The following is a 13,437-nucleotide window of genomic DNA, read 5'->3' on the forward strand; positions in this document are numbered from 1 at the left end:
AATGTATTGCAGAATGTGTCTGTGTAGTCAATAAACAGATGTCGATATGATCTTTTTGTATTGTTATTATCGCGAACGCATAAAGTTTAAAGAATTATCTTTTACATTTGATTTCAACTTTGTGCGTGATTAGAGCTATGAAGTGCACTTTTTATTTAAATTTTAATGTAGAATTCATGATTTAAAATCGTATGTTATTTTTGACTCTGTTATATTATCGCCAAATCTGTCAGTTAGTCAGTCCCCAATGGAAAAAAAAAAAAAAAAAAAAAAAAAAAAAAAAAAATGTAAATATCAGATAATATGATTTAAAGTATCCCTGATATAGTTTTTTCTTTTAAAGTAATATAAATAAATAGTACTCATATCCATTTTGAAGAAGGTAAGCATCAGTTTAAGTATTTAATGAATAGTATTGACTGTACTTTATATATCATGTAAACTGTATTTCCAGCTCTTTCATTTAACTGAAATTTCTGTCAATTTATTTCCAATGTATGAACATGAAATATGTTTTAAAATGCTGTACAAGCTTAGTCACTCATTCTTAATTTAGTTCAGTTTTCATATAAGAATTAGAATTTATCAGACAATAGCTTTCTTAATGTGTAATTAAAATTATTTAATAATATATGTTACTGTAATTTAATACTTTTGATTTTAATGTTTTCAGAAATTTGCTAAATCAAGTTTATTTTTGTGTGACCTTGCATCAAAGGCACCAATAATAAATCTGTTTTGGCATTCACTGCTAAAAATTTTAATGAAAAACTTATTACTGATGTAAAAGAATGAATAAATGACATTTACTTGATAATCAGTATCTTATGATATTGCAATAACTTAAAGGGCTTCTTGTTGATTCTTAAGTTGCATAACTTGTTTTCATAATTTCTTGTCAGCTTTATGCTTTACTCTTCTATGTTCAAATAAATGTTAAAAGTATATTTCTAATCAAATATTCTTCCTTTCATAGCAGTGTTATGTACCATGATATGATGTGTGTTGGCATTTATAGTTATGAACATTATTCATTATAGAGTTTACGTTTATGTTTTTATTATATATACCTAATTTATATCATTAGTATGTATTATATAATTTTCCTTTTAGAATACATCACAATATATTTTTTGAGTTGTTTATAGAGCTATAGAGTACATTTTTCTTTTCTTTTGCTTTAAAATATTTTTTTGAATCTTTTCAGTATGCAAACATAACTTACTTTACTTATATTTTTCACAAATTAATGTGATTTATGTGAATGGAATCTGTCTTTTAGGTTAGTTATAAAGGAATTAAAACAAAATGATACCCTTTGAAAACTTTTCATAGGTAAAACTTTGAAACAATAGCGCTCAAAACCCAAAGACTGCACACCAAACCAGAGCTAAATCCCAGAATAGGCTGCATCAGTCGATGATGTGTTCAATTCTCTTACGCTTGGACACGCCTTTTTATGACGTAATATTGGCTACGCCTCTTCTTAAAAACAAGTATGCTATAGTTTCGTATTTAACGAAAACTTAAATTATATTTTAACTGAGTTGAAATGTTAGGTTTATAATGTTCTGAGCGAGATTTTTTTAATTATAAATCTACTTTTGTGTGTTGTGTGGTAGTGTTAGCATTTAACGCAACGTATTATCTCTCACAAATGTATTATTAAAGTACCAAACGATTGAATGCATGAGTTAAAAATTATAACCGTAACTTCTGAAAATACAGAAAAGAATTCTTAAAGAATGTTTTGACTATTGATGAATGTGTCTAATTCGATGCTTACTGCAGAATGGATAAATATCTGAATCTGGATTTCTTTTTTATCAGTTGGAGCGAAGAGGTAAAAAGAGCGTTAGTGAGTGGTGTATGGAGAAAAGTTTCATTGCAATATCGTATAAGTGCCCCATTTGGGAAACAGATGTGAAACTAGTAGAGCGAAAGAACCGTATAGACGGTTTTGAGTGGATGTGTAGAGTTACTGGAAGCGAATGTAAGCATCGAATTTCAAGGTCTGTTCGAAAGAACTCCTGGTTTGCGAAGAGTAAATTGGACAACTCAAATCAATGGAGTTGGTTACGCGCGAGTCTCTGCAATTCTCTGATTTTTTTAAGTGAAAGCAGATTTCTGAGTATATGAGCAATGCAGAGTTTATTCAATGTCTGATTTTTTTAAAGTAAAAATAGATCGATGTGTACTTGGACGAAGTCAATGTGGGGCGCAATGCCGAGGTTGTGCGCGATGCCGAGTTTGTGCAATTCTGTGGTGTTTTTTTAAGTGAAAATAGATCGATGTGCACATGGGCAAAACCAATGTGGTGCGCAATGCCGAGGTTGTGCGCGATGCCGAGTTCATGCAATTCTCTGATGTTTTTTAAGTGAAAATAGATCGATGTGTACATGGGCAAAGCCAATGGAGTGCGCAATTCCGAGGTTGTGCAATTCTGTGGTGTTTTTTAAGTGAAAATAGATCGATGTGCACATGGGCAAAACCAATTCTCTGCTTTTTCTTTAAGTGAAAATAGATGGATGAGCACATGGACACCGAGTTTGCGGAATTCTTTGATGTTTTTCCAGCGAATGCTGATCGTTGTGAAACGAGGGAAACCGAGGTTGTGTGTGATGCCGAGCTTTAATGTAACTTTATTTATGTGCAATGTTTTACATATCGTTTGTGTATTTTAAATTTGTATTATTGTATTAACTGTAAATCATATTTGAGACACCTTTTGTGTTATTTAAATAGTATTTTTAAGTGTTTGGTTTTGATATGTTGATAATGCTTTCCGACTTACGATAAATATGGATATTCCGACGATCTACTCAATAGTAGCAAAACTGTAAACTTTGACCCTTTAAATAACGTTTACCTCATATTTTAATACGCAGTGCTTGGTATCGTAATTGCACTTGATAATATGAATTCACTGATAATATGTGTGTGTGTTTGCGTATGTGTAGCATTACTTAGTGTTCCAAGTTTGTAGTATTTATTTTCTTATATTATTTTCTTTCATTCTGAGAAATTATATTTTTTTATTTATTAATGCGTAGAATTTTAGTATGCCTACAGAGAATATGGCGTGATTTAGGAATTTTAGAAATTGATATGAAAGCTGTGTAATGATGTTCATGTGCAATAAGAAATATTCTTCTTTTTTATTAAAGTTTAAAATTTTAGAAAATAATGAAAATTGTCTAATTATTGGTATGTAAGGAATTATGTCGTTACGTAGCAAGAAGGTAATTTGTAAAAATGATAAAATTAAAATGTTCCACAATATGAATTTAAAGTAAAAAAAAAAACTTTTTTTATTTGTATAAATACTTTAATAAAAATCTTTAAAAATATTGAAGCTGTGGAAGTATTAGAGACTGCGACGTTGTTTATCGTTTTAATAATTGATAGAATTCGCTCATTGTATCATGGTAATTTTAAATATAAACAATTTATTATACTTATTATCACTAACGCCTAAGCTTAAATGTTATAAATGTAAATTAAAAGTAAAGAATTTGATATTAATTTACAATAATAAACAATTTATTATTGTATTTTTAAGAGAAAATAGAAAGTACGCGCAGTGTAAATGCGAGAATACCATGAACCTTATAAGAAATAGACTAACCCAAATGGGTTTTCTCCCTCGTCTGAGGCGTTCCCAGCTGTCACCTTGATCACATCCGGAGGAGTAGGGACGACTTGCGGAAATTTAACAGTGGTTGCCTATTGCAGCGTGTATAATTGTCAAGAAAAAGCTGGTTGTAGCGCCTCATTTCACAAATTAGAATTTTTCCATATTTTTATTTTTGAAATTGAGATTGATTTTTAAAAATTTAGCATATTTATCAAGCATAATTAACGTTATAATTATAAAGCTATTGCATGCTTTCAGGGTTAGATATTTTTTTAGCTTTTCCTATGCTTTTAGAAACTAATATTTTAAATCTGAACTAATAGAAAATTTCAAACAAGCAATTTTCTCTTACAATTTTTATGCTTTTTATTGGTGTAAATAAGTTAAAAAATACTAAAATATTTAAAAACAAATTTTTGAAAGTTTTGTTTAAAATTCTAAATTGTGCTGCTTTTTTAAAATTATAGATGAGTATTATAGCACAATTTCTATAAAGGAATTTTATTTCAATTATATTTCATAGTACATCATAGTGATAAACACTTTGGACGCCTTAAAAATTTTTATACATTTAATTCTAATATTAAAATTGCATTTAACCATAATAATTAATTTTGCTTGTATTTTATAGTGATTATTTTTTAAAATTTATTTTTAGTTCTGCATAAGATTTTTTTTTATTTACTGTTAATTTAATTTATTAGCCCAAAGGAGCGGTAGCCTAGAAAGCGGCATTTTGCGCTGTTTTACTATAAATGTCCGTGTCTCCTTGCAAATTGTTGTTACCAAATATTATCGCCCTGTATCATATTTAAAGAAATTAAATAATGAAGAATCTGCATGAATACATGTATGTTTCTCGCACTGTGACAAAAACGACAGTATCTAGAGCCATCAAATTTTAAATAATGTAATCCTCCACCCAAACATGAGCATCTGGACGGCAGAATTTCGAATTTGTTTTAATCTATTTCATATTTTGTAAAACTTTAACGAATTTTTGATTAACAAACTCAACGAGTTCAGAGCGAGCACTGTACGGAAAATAACAATTTTATCTCCAGTGCGGAAATTCTAAAGATATGCAATTTTCAAATGTATGTGGTTTACGGGCGAAGAACATGATATTCAATAAATATAGGTAACACACAAAACGTTATGAAAAGGTTCCTTTTAGGCGTAATGTAAAATCCGAGTGCTTTTAGATTTTATTTTACCTTTTTTCCCCCTTCATTACACTCAGAAAATTTTATTCTCCGATTTTTATAAATTACTAAAATAAATATTCCACTTTAATGCTAATAAGTTAATGATAATATAATCAAATAAATGATTGTTTTGTATTGTTATTATAGTTTTGAAAATCACTGCCTGAAAATGGTCATTAAATTAAAAAAAAAATTAAGATCTTGTTCAATTTTACCTTATTTATTTCAAAGCATCACGTTCTATCAGTCTTATTTCATTTCACGTTATTTGCACGCAAAATTAAGTTCGTAAATTTTGTGCTTAGAGTTTTTACCGTTTTACCAAAGTAAAGATGTTTGTACAAGAATTATGCGTGAAAAAAATGCGCGAAATGCAATTAAAAGTGCTTTAATGAGATATATTAAACCCTATTTGGAAAAAACTGTGGTTTTCATAATCTCATCACTATGCAACGTATCACATTTAATAATTAAAAAGAGTTATGTGATACAAACGCGATAGGTTTCAGTGTTAAAGTAAACCAGATCGTCCCTACTCTTTTACGCCGACATGTCGGTGACGCGCGCTCCGCCTACTGGGTTAGTCTATCTCTTATAAGGTCCATGGAGAATACATTGTGACGTCACAAGCTTAGTCCCATGGACCGTATAAGAAATAGACTAACCCAATTGCGTTTTCTCCCTTGTCTGTCGCGTTCCCGGCTGTCACCTTGATCACATCCGGAGGAGTAGGGACGACTTCCAGAAATTAGCAATGGCTGGCTATTGCAGCGCGTACAATTGTCACGAAAAAGCTGGTGGTAGGGCCTCATTTCACAAGTAAGAATTTTTAAATATTTTTATTTTTGAGACTGAAATTGCTTTTTAAATACTTAGCATGTTTTTCAAGCATAATTAACGTTCTAAATAATTATAAAGCTGTTGCATGCTTTCAGGCTTGTATATATTTTTAGCTTTACCTATGATGTAAGCGAATTTGCAACTTCTTCTTTTAGAAAATAATATTTTAAATCTGAACTAACAGAAAAATTCAACCAAGTAATTTTCTCTTACAATTACTAAAACTATAACTAATACTAAACTATAGCTAAATACTAAAATGCCTAAAAATGAATTTTTGAAAGTTTTTCTTTAAAATTTATAATTTTTTGCTGCTTTTTTAAATTATAGGTAAATTTTAATTCCTAGCATTATAACTAATCAAAAATAAGAATATTTAAGAACGAAAAGTATACATCTTATATAGCTGGTTTTGTTGTTAAAAGCTTAGCTTATAAAGTAAAATATAATATCTGTTTCTCAGCTTTAGTTTCAACAGGACCATGTGATGGTTTGCTAGGTTTCAAATATTATAAATCTGGATGTAAAACTTTAATGCTAATAAGTTAATGATAATATAATCAAATAAATGATTGTTTTGTATTGTTATTATAGTTTTGAAAATCACTGCCTGAAAATGGTCATTAAATTAAAAAAAAATTAAGATCTTGTTCAATTTTACCTTATTTATTTCAAAGCATCACGTTCTATCAGTCTTATTTAATTTTACGTTATTTGCACGCAAAATTAAGTTCGTAAATTTTGTGCTTAGAGTTTTTACCGTTTTACCAAAGTAAAGATGTTTGTACAAGAATTATGCGTGAAAAAAATGCGCGAAATGCAATTAAAAGTGCTTTAATGAGATATATTAAACCCTATTTGGAAAAAACTGTGGTTTTCATAATCTCATCACTATGCAACGTATCACATTTAATAATTAAAAAGAGTTATGTGATACAAACGCGATAGGTTTCAGTGTTAAAGTAAACCAGATCGTCCCTACTCTTTTACGCCGACATGTCGCTGACGCGCGCTCCGCCTACTGGGTTAGTCTATCTCTTATAAGGTCCATGGAGAATACATTGTGACGTCACAAGCTTAGTCCCATGGACCGTATAAGAAATAGACTAACCCAATTGCGTTTTCTCCCTTGTCTGTCGCGTTCCCGGCTGTCACCTTGATCACATCCGGAGGAGTAGGGACGACTTCCAGAAATTAGCAATGGCTGGCTATTGCAGCGCGTACAATTGTCACGAAAAAGCTGGTGGTAGGGCCTCATTTCACAAGTAAGAATTTTTAAATATTTTTATTTTTGAGACTGAGATTGCTTTTTAAATACTTAGCATGTTTTTCAAGCATAATTAACGTTCTAAATAATTATAAAGCTGTTGCATGCTTTCAGGCTTGTATATATTTTTAGCTTTACCTATGATGTAAGCGAATTTGCAACTTCTTCTTTTAGAAAATAATATTTTAAATCTGAACTAACAGAAAAATTCAACCAAGTAATTTTCTCTTACAATTACTAAAACTATAACTAATACTAAACTATAGCTAAATACTAAAATGCCTAAAAATGAATTTTTGAAAGTTTTTCTTTAAAATTTATAATTTTTTGCTGCTTTTTTAAATTATAGGTAAATTTTAATTCCTAGCATTATAACTAATCAAAAATAAGAATATTTAAGAACGAAAAGTATACATCTTATATAGCTGGTTTTGTTGTTAAAAGCTTAGCTTATAAAGTAAAATATAATATCTGTTTCTCAGCTTTAGTTTCAACAGGACCATGTGATGGTTTGCTAGGTTTCAAATATTATAAATCTGGATGTAAAACTTTAATGCTAATAAGTTAATGATAATATAATCAAATAAATGATTGTTTTGTATTGTTATTATAGTTTTGAAAATCACTGCCTGAAAATGGTCATTAAATTAAAAAAAAATTAAGATCTTGTTCAATTTTACCTTATTTATTTCAAAGCATCACGTTCTATCAGTCTTATTTAATTTTACGTTATTTGCACGCAAAATTAAGTTCGTAAATTTTGTGCTTAGAGTTTTTACCGTTTTACCAAAGTAAAGATGTTTGTACAAGAATTACGCGTGAAAAAAATGCGTGAAATGCAATTAAAAGTGCTTTAATGAGATATATTAAACCCTATTTGGAAAAAACTGTGGTTTTCATAATCTCATCACTATGCAACGTATCACATTTAATAATTAAAAAGAGTTATGTGATACAAACGCGATAGGTTTCAGTGTTAAAGTAAACCAGATCGTCCCTACTCTTTTACGCCGACATGTCGCTGACGCGCGCTCCGCCTACTGGGTTAGTCTATCTCTTATAAGGTCCATGGAGAATACATTGTGACGTCACAAGCTTAGTCCCATGGACCGTATAAGAAATAGACTAACCCAATTGCGTTTTCTCCCTTGTCTGTCGCGTTCCCGGCTGTCACCTTGATCACATCCGGAGGAGTAGGGACGACTTCCAGAAATTAGCAATGGCTGGCTATTGCAGCGCGTACAATTGTCACGAAAAAGCTGGTGGTAGGGCCTCATTTCACAAGTAAGAATTTTTAAATATTTTTATTTTTGAGACTGAGATTGCTTTTTAAATACTTAGCATGTTTTTCAAGCATAATTAACGTTCTAAATAATTATAAAGCTGTTGCATGCTTTCAGGCTTGTATATATTTTTAGCTTTACCTATGATGTAAGCGAATTTGCAACTTCTTCTTTTAGAAAATAATATTTTAAATCTGAACTAACAGAAAAATTCAACCAAGTAATTTTCTCTTACAATTACTAAAACTATAACTAATACTAAACTATAGCTAAATACTAAAATGCCTAAAAATGAATTTTTGAAAGTTTTTCTTTAAAATTTATAATTTTTTGCTGCTTTTTTAAATTATAGGTAAATTTTAATTCCTAGCATTATAACTAATCAAAAATAAGAATATTTAAGAACGAAAAGTATACATCTTATATAGCTGGTTTTGTTGTTAAAAGCTTAGCTTATAAAGTAAAATATAATATCTGTTTCTCAGCTTTAGTTTCAACAGGACCATGTGATGGTTTGCTAGGTTTCAAATATTATAAATCTGGATGTAAAGGTTTGACTTCTCCTTCCAGTGACGTCCGAATGATCTGCAAAAATGCAGAAATAATTTTTAGGCAGACTGAAAAGGAGTTTAAATTGAATTAAAAAGTATTATAAATTTCATGACTCTAAAAGTCTTAAAAAGCGTAGGAACACATATATTTCCTTCTATTCAAGACCATATTTATGATGATGAGCCAGATAAAAACCATCTGATTAAATTAATTAAAGCAGTGATATTTCAATATTTAAAAATCAGAATGCATCATGCAGTTGCATGTTACAATGAATCTAAACAGAGAGAAAATATTCGAAGCAGATTTACTAAATTAATTTTTTTAAGCATCAATAAATCATATTATCTGTTTCTCTTCCTCTCTCTCTCTAAATATATATATATAGGTGTGTGTATTTACATTAATAGATAAATAGATATAATCTTGTTTTCACAAATATTTGAAATAAAAAGTGAAGTAAGAGAATTTTTCAATGCAACAAATATCCTAAATTGTTTACTTTCATACATATGTATTTATGGATGTATAGTCATTCTGCTTAAAGTATTTACAGGTATATGAAATTACAAGGTTACTTTAGGCGCATTAAAAAAAATTTAAGATTGGACATATAATATCTTGTATTTTATAGTAATTATTTTTTTTAATTTATTTCTAGTCCCGCATAAGATTTTTTTATTTACTGCGGATTTTTTTTTAAATTTTTCATTACACTCAGAAAAGTTTATGCTCCGAATTTTATGAGTTATTAATATTGACATAAATGATCATCTTTTAATACCATAATAATTTTGAAAACAGAAAAAATAAATAAAACAATCCTTGGTTTCTATAAACATTTGAAATGATAAATATTTGCTACTACTGCCTGAAACTTTTCATAAAATTAAAAAAAAAAAAAAAATTACCAAATCTTGTTTAATTTTACCTTATTTGTTTCATAGCATCATGTAGCATTTGTAGGCAAAAGTAAATTCATAAATTTTTTGTTTAGAGTTTTTCCGTTTTATCAAAGTAATGATGTTCAGACAAGAATTACGCTTGTGCTCAAAATGCAGTAAAAAAAAAATACTCAAAATGCACTATAAAGTGGTTTCATGAGATATATAAAATCTTATTAGCAAAAACTGTGATTTTTATTACCTTATCATTTGTACAACGTATCACATTTAATAATTAAAAAGAGTTATGTGATACAAACGCCATATGTTTCAATGTTACGATAAACTAAATCGTCCCTACTCTCTCTTCCCGACATGTGTGTGACGCACGCCCCGCCCACTGGGTTAATCTATTTCTTATAAGGTCCATGGAGAATACATTGTGACGTCACAAGCTTAGTCCCACCTATTTGTGAACGTCACACAGCTCCGCCTTCTGAACTTTGTTGATGCAGCCTATTCTGCGCTTTTACCCCAAACCAGAATTGATTTAATTTGATGAGATTAAATTCTTTTGAAATATTGAATCCAATGATTTTGAAGAAATGATTTTGACTTAGCCTTTGAAATTCATCATTACAAGCAGATTTATTTAATTGTTATTTATGCATTAAAAACAACGCAATTATTTTACGAAAAATTCACATGCAGAGCTTTTTACAAATTTAATGTGCTTATCTGAATGTTCTGCATTCATTTGTAAATATTTATTCTGTTGCCAAATTGAATAATACTGTGATTACAAATATACAGTACTTGCGCAATCTTTGCATTATTGAAAGCAAATTATATATATATTTTCCCACAGTATTCAATTTATTCTATTGACTTCAGATGTTAATATTCCGGAAATTATTTTAACCAAGAAACGGTAGTAGGAACCAATGCATACACAACTCCATCTAACTTTTCAACAATAGGGGGTTTATAAAATAAGCAAACAAATTATACTTAATGTCAATGATATTCAAACTCATTATGTTATATATATCTTTGGCAGATATTCAGATTTTACCTTGAGTTTCTAAATTATTATTATTTTTTTCATAAATTTCAATATGCTAATCATTTTCTTATTACATAACTCTAATTTCTACAATTAGCACAGGAAAACAAAATCTACGTATTAAATTAGAAGCCAAATTTCTTTTTCACATTCAAAGCAACCGCATTGCCGATGTTTGGCGACGGGTACATTAAATCTAGACCAATTTAATTATAGCTGTTATGACAGACATGCTGTTATGACAGACATTAAATCTAGACCAATTTAATTATAGCTGTTATGACAGACATTAAATCTAGACCAATTTAATTATAGCTGTTATGACAGACATTAAATCTAGACCAATTTAATTATAGCTGTTATGACAGACATTAAATCTAGACCAATTTAATTATAGCTGTTATGACAGACATTAAATCTAGACCAATTTAATTATAGCTGTTATGACAGACATTAAATCTAGACCAATTTAATTATAGCTGTTATGACAGACATGCTGTTATGACAGACATTAAATCTAGACCAATTTAATTATAGCTGTTATGACAGACATTAAATCTAGACCAATTTAATTATAGCTGTTATGACAGACATTAAATCTAGACCAATTTAATTATAGCTGTTATGACAGACATTAAATCTAGACCAATTTAATTATAGCTGTTATGACAGACATTAAATCTAGACCAATTTAATTATAGCTGTTATGACAGACATTAAATCTAGACCAATTTAATTATAGCTGTTATGACAGACATTAAATCTAGACCAATTTAATTATAGCTGTTATGACAGACATTAAATCTAGACCAATTTAATTATAGCTGTTATGACAGACATTAAATCTAGACCAATTTAATTATAGCTGTTATGACAGACATTAGCAGATATTTAGATTATTGTACACAAGAATTTCACTTTACGTGCACATTATAAACATTGAGAAAACATAAACTCTAAATGAAGGTGTAAATAATATTGTAATTACTAAGCAATGTTGAGCACCTGAACCCGGTTCCCTTACCCAAATTTTTCTTTTTTCTTCATTTTTAGGAAATTTTACCAATATATGACCTTTTAGTGAATGATTTGAGCAATTAATAGCTGCACGTTTGCCCACTTTACACAAAAAGTCACAAGAAATTGTTCCACCGCTAATTATGCAGCTGCCATTAATATTCCCACTTGGGCTCGCGAATGGCGGAAGATTTAGCCATTATAGGAGCCTTAGTTCGGCTGCTAGGGAAGTGCTTCAATTGAATATGAAATGTCACTCGTTTTCAAAAGTTATCGCTAATGCTGGATGTAACGATCGCTATTTGAGTGAACATCGGTGTTTCAATTGAATGAGGCCTTTAATTAGCCAGTGACCAAAGTAGAGAAAATTTTTAAAAGCAGAGATGGAAATGCAAGAATGGCAAGGATTAAAAATAAAACAGCGGCTTTGTACGTCCTGCACAATGCTTACACCGTTTAGAGATATTAGAGACAGATGATCCTGTTTTTCAACAGAAAGGGCAAACTAAAACTCGTACAAGAAAAGTAATGAAACCTCCCCAAAGACTGAACATTGACTTTAATCAGAAGTGGATTTTAGAACTGACAATGTCCCCGTTTATTAACAGATAGTGCTCTTGATTAAAGAAGTCCCGTAGCATAAAAAATAGCAAAGCAATCGCCATTTGATGGTATAGTTTAAAACTCGTCACATCATATTGTATTACTTATGTATATCATTATTTTTTCACGGCAAAATACTTAAAATCCTCGAGTGTCTCATTGATCAGATTTCATTTGATTTCTGAGAAGTGTGTCATGTTTACAGATTTAGAGTTAAATGAAAACTTACCTTTTACCATATAATCTCCATTTTTTATTCTACTTCTGTTTTTGTTGAGCCTGGCACAAATCGTAAATTCGAGTTAGTGGTTACAATGCTGTTAAACTTATCGCTTTCTATCACACATCTGTTACTTGTGAGACTAAATATTTAAAGTCTGACAACTTTTTTGCTTTTCACTGAGCAAGCTTTTTCGGTAATGTCTATATTTTCATAACTTTTGTATAAACTTTCGATATAAAGTTGCATTAAAAATATTACTGCATCCTAAGTTAATGAAATCCGTAAACCGTTGAGATATTCATAAGCAGATAGACAAACACGTTAAAATACATCAATAACGGCATAAAATAAACATAATAATAAATTAGTGAGAGAAAATATGAAAATATCGCTGAGTTAATTTTTTTCCAATTACCACATATTCCGGCGTATAACATACCACGTAATTTTTAATACAAAAATAGGACTAAAATTTGTGGGTGTTCTTTATACGCCGGATATAAAATTGATAGTTTAAAAAAAAGAATAAATTAGATTTTTACATACACGAATATTATACACGAATACACGCTGCTTATTTAAAAAAAATTTCATACCTTATGAAATTATCATGAGATCACTTCGTGATCGGGTGGGTGGGGAGCACTCCAGCAATCTTACCTTATGAAATTATCATGAGATCACTTCGTGATCGGGTGGGTGGGGAGCACTCCAGCAATCTTACCTTATGAAATTAGACATTTTCATTATCGGATAACATGAAGAGTTCTTCATGTTTGTCTTATCTTCGTTACATCTTCAGGCGTAGCATCGAATTTTGTTTCATTTTCACCATCGTTGTTATTTTGATAGATAAA

The sequence above is a fragment of the Stegodyphus dumicola genome, chromosome 12, assembly GCF_044657685.1.
Source record: "Stegodyphus dumicola isolate Sdum_Otavi_A_Nest chromosome 12, ASM4465768v1".
Classification (NCBI taxonomy): Eukaryota; Metazoa; Arthropoda; class Arachnida; order Araneae; family Eresidae; genus Stegodyphus; species Stegodyphus dumicola.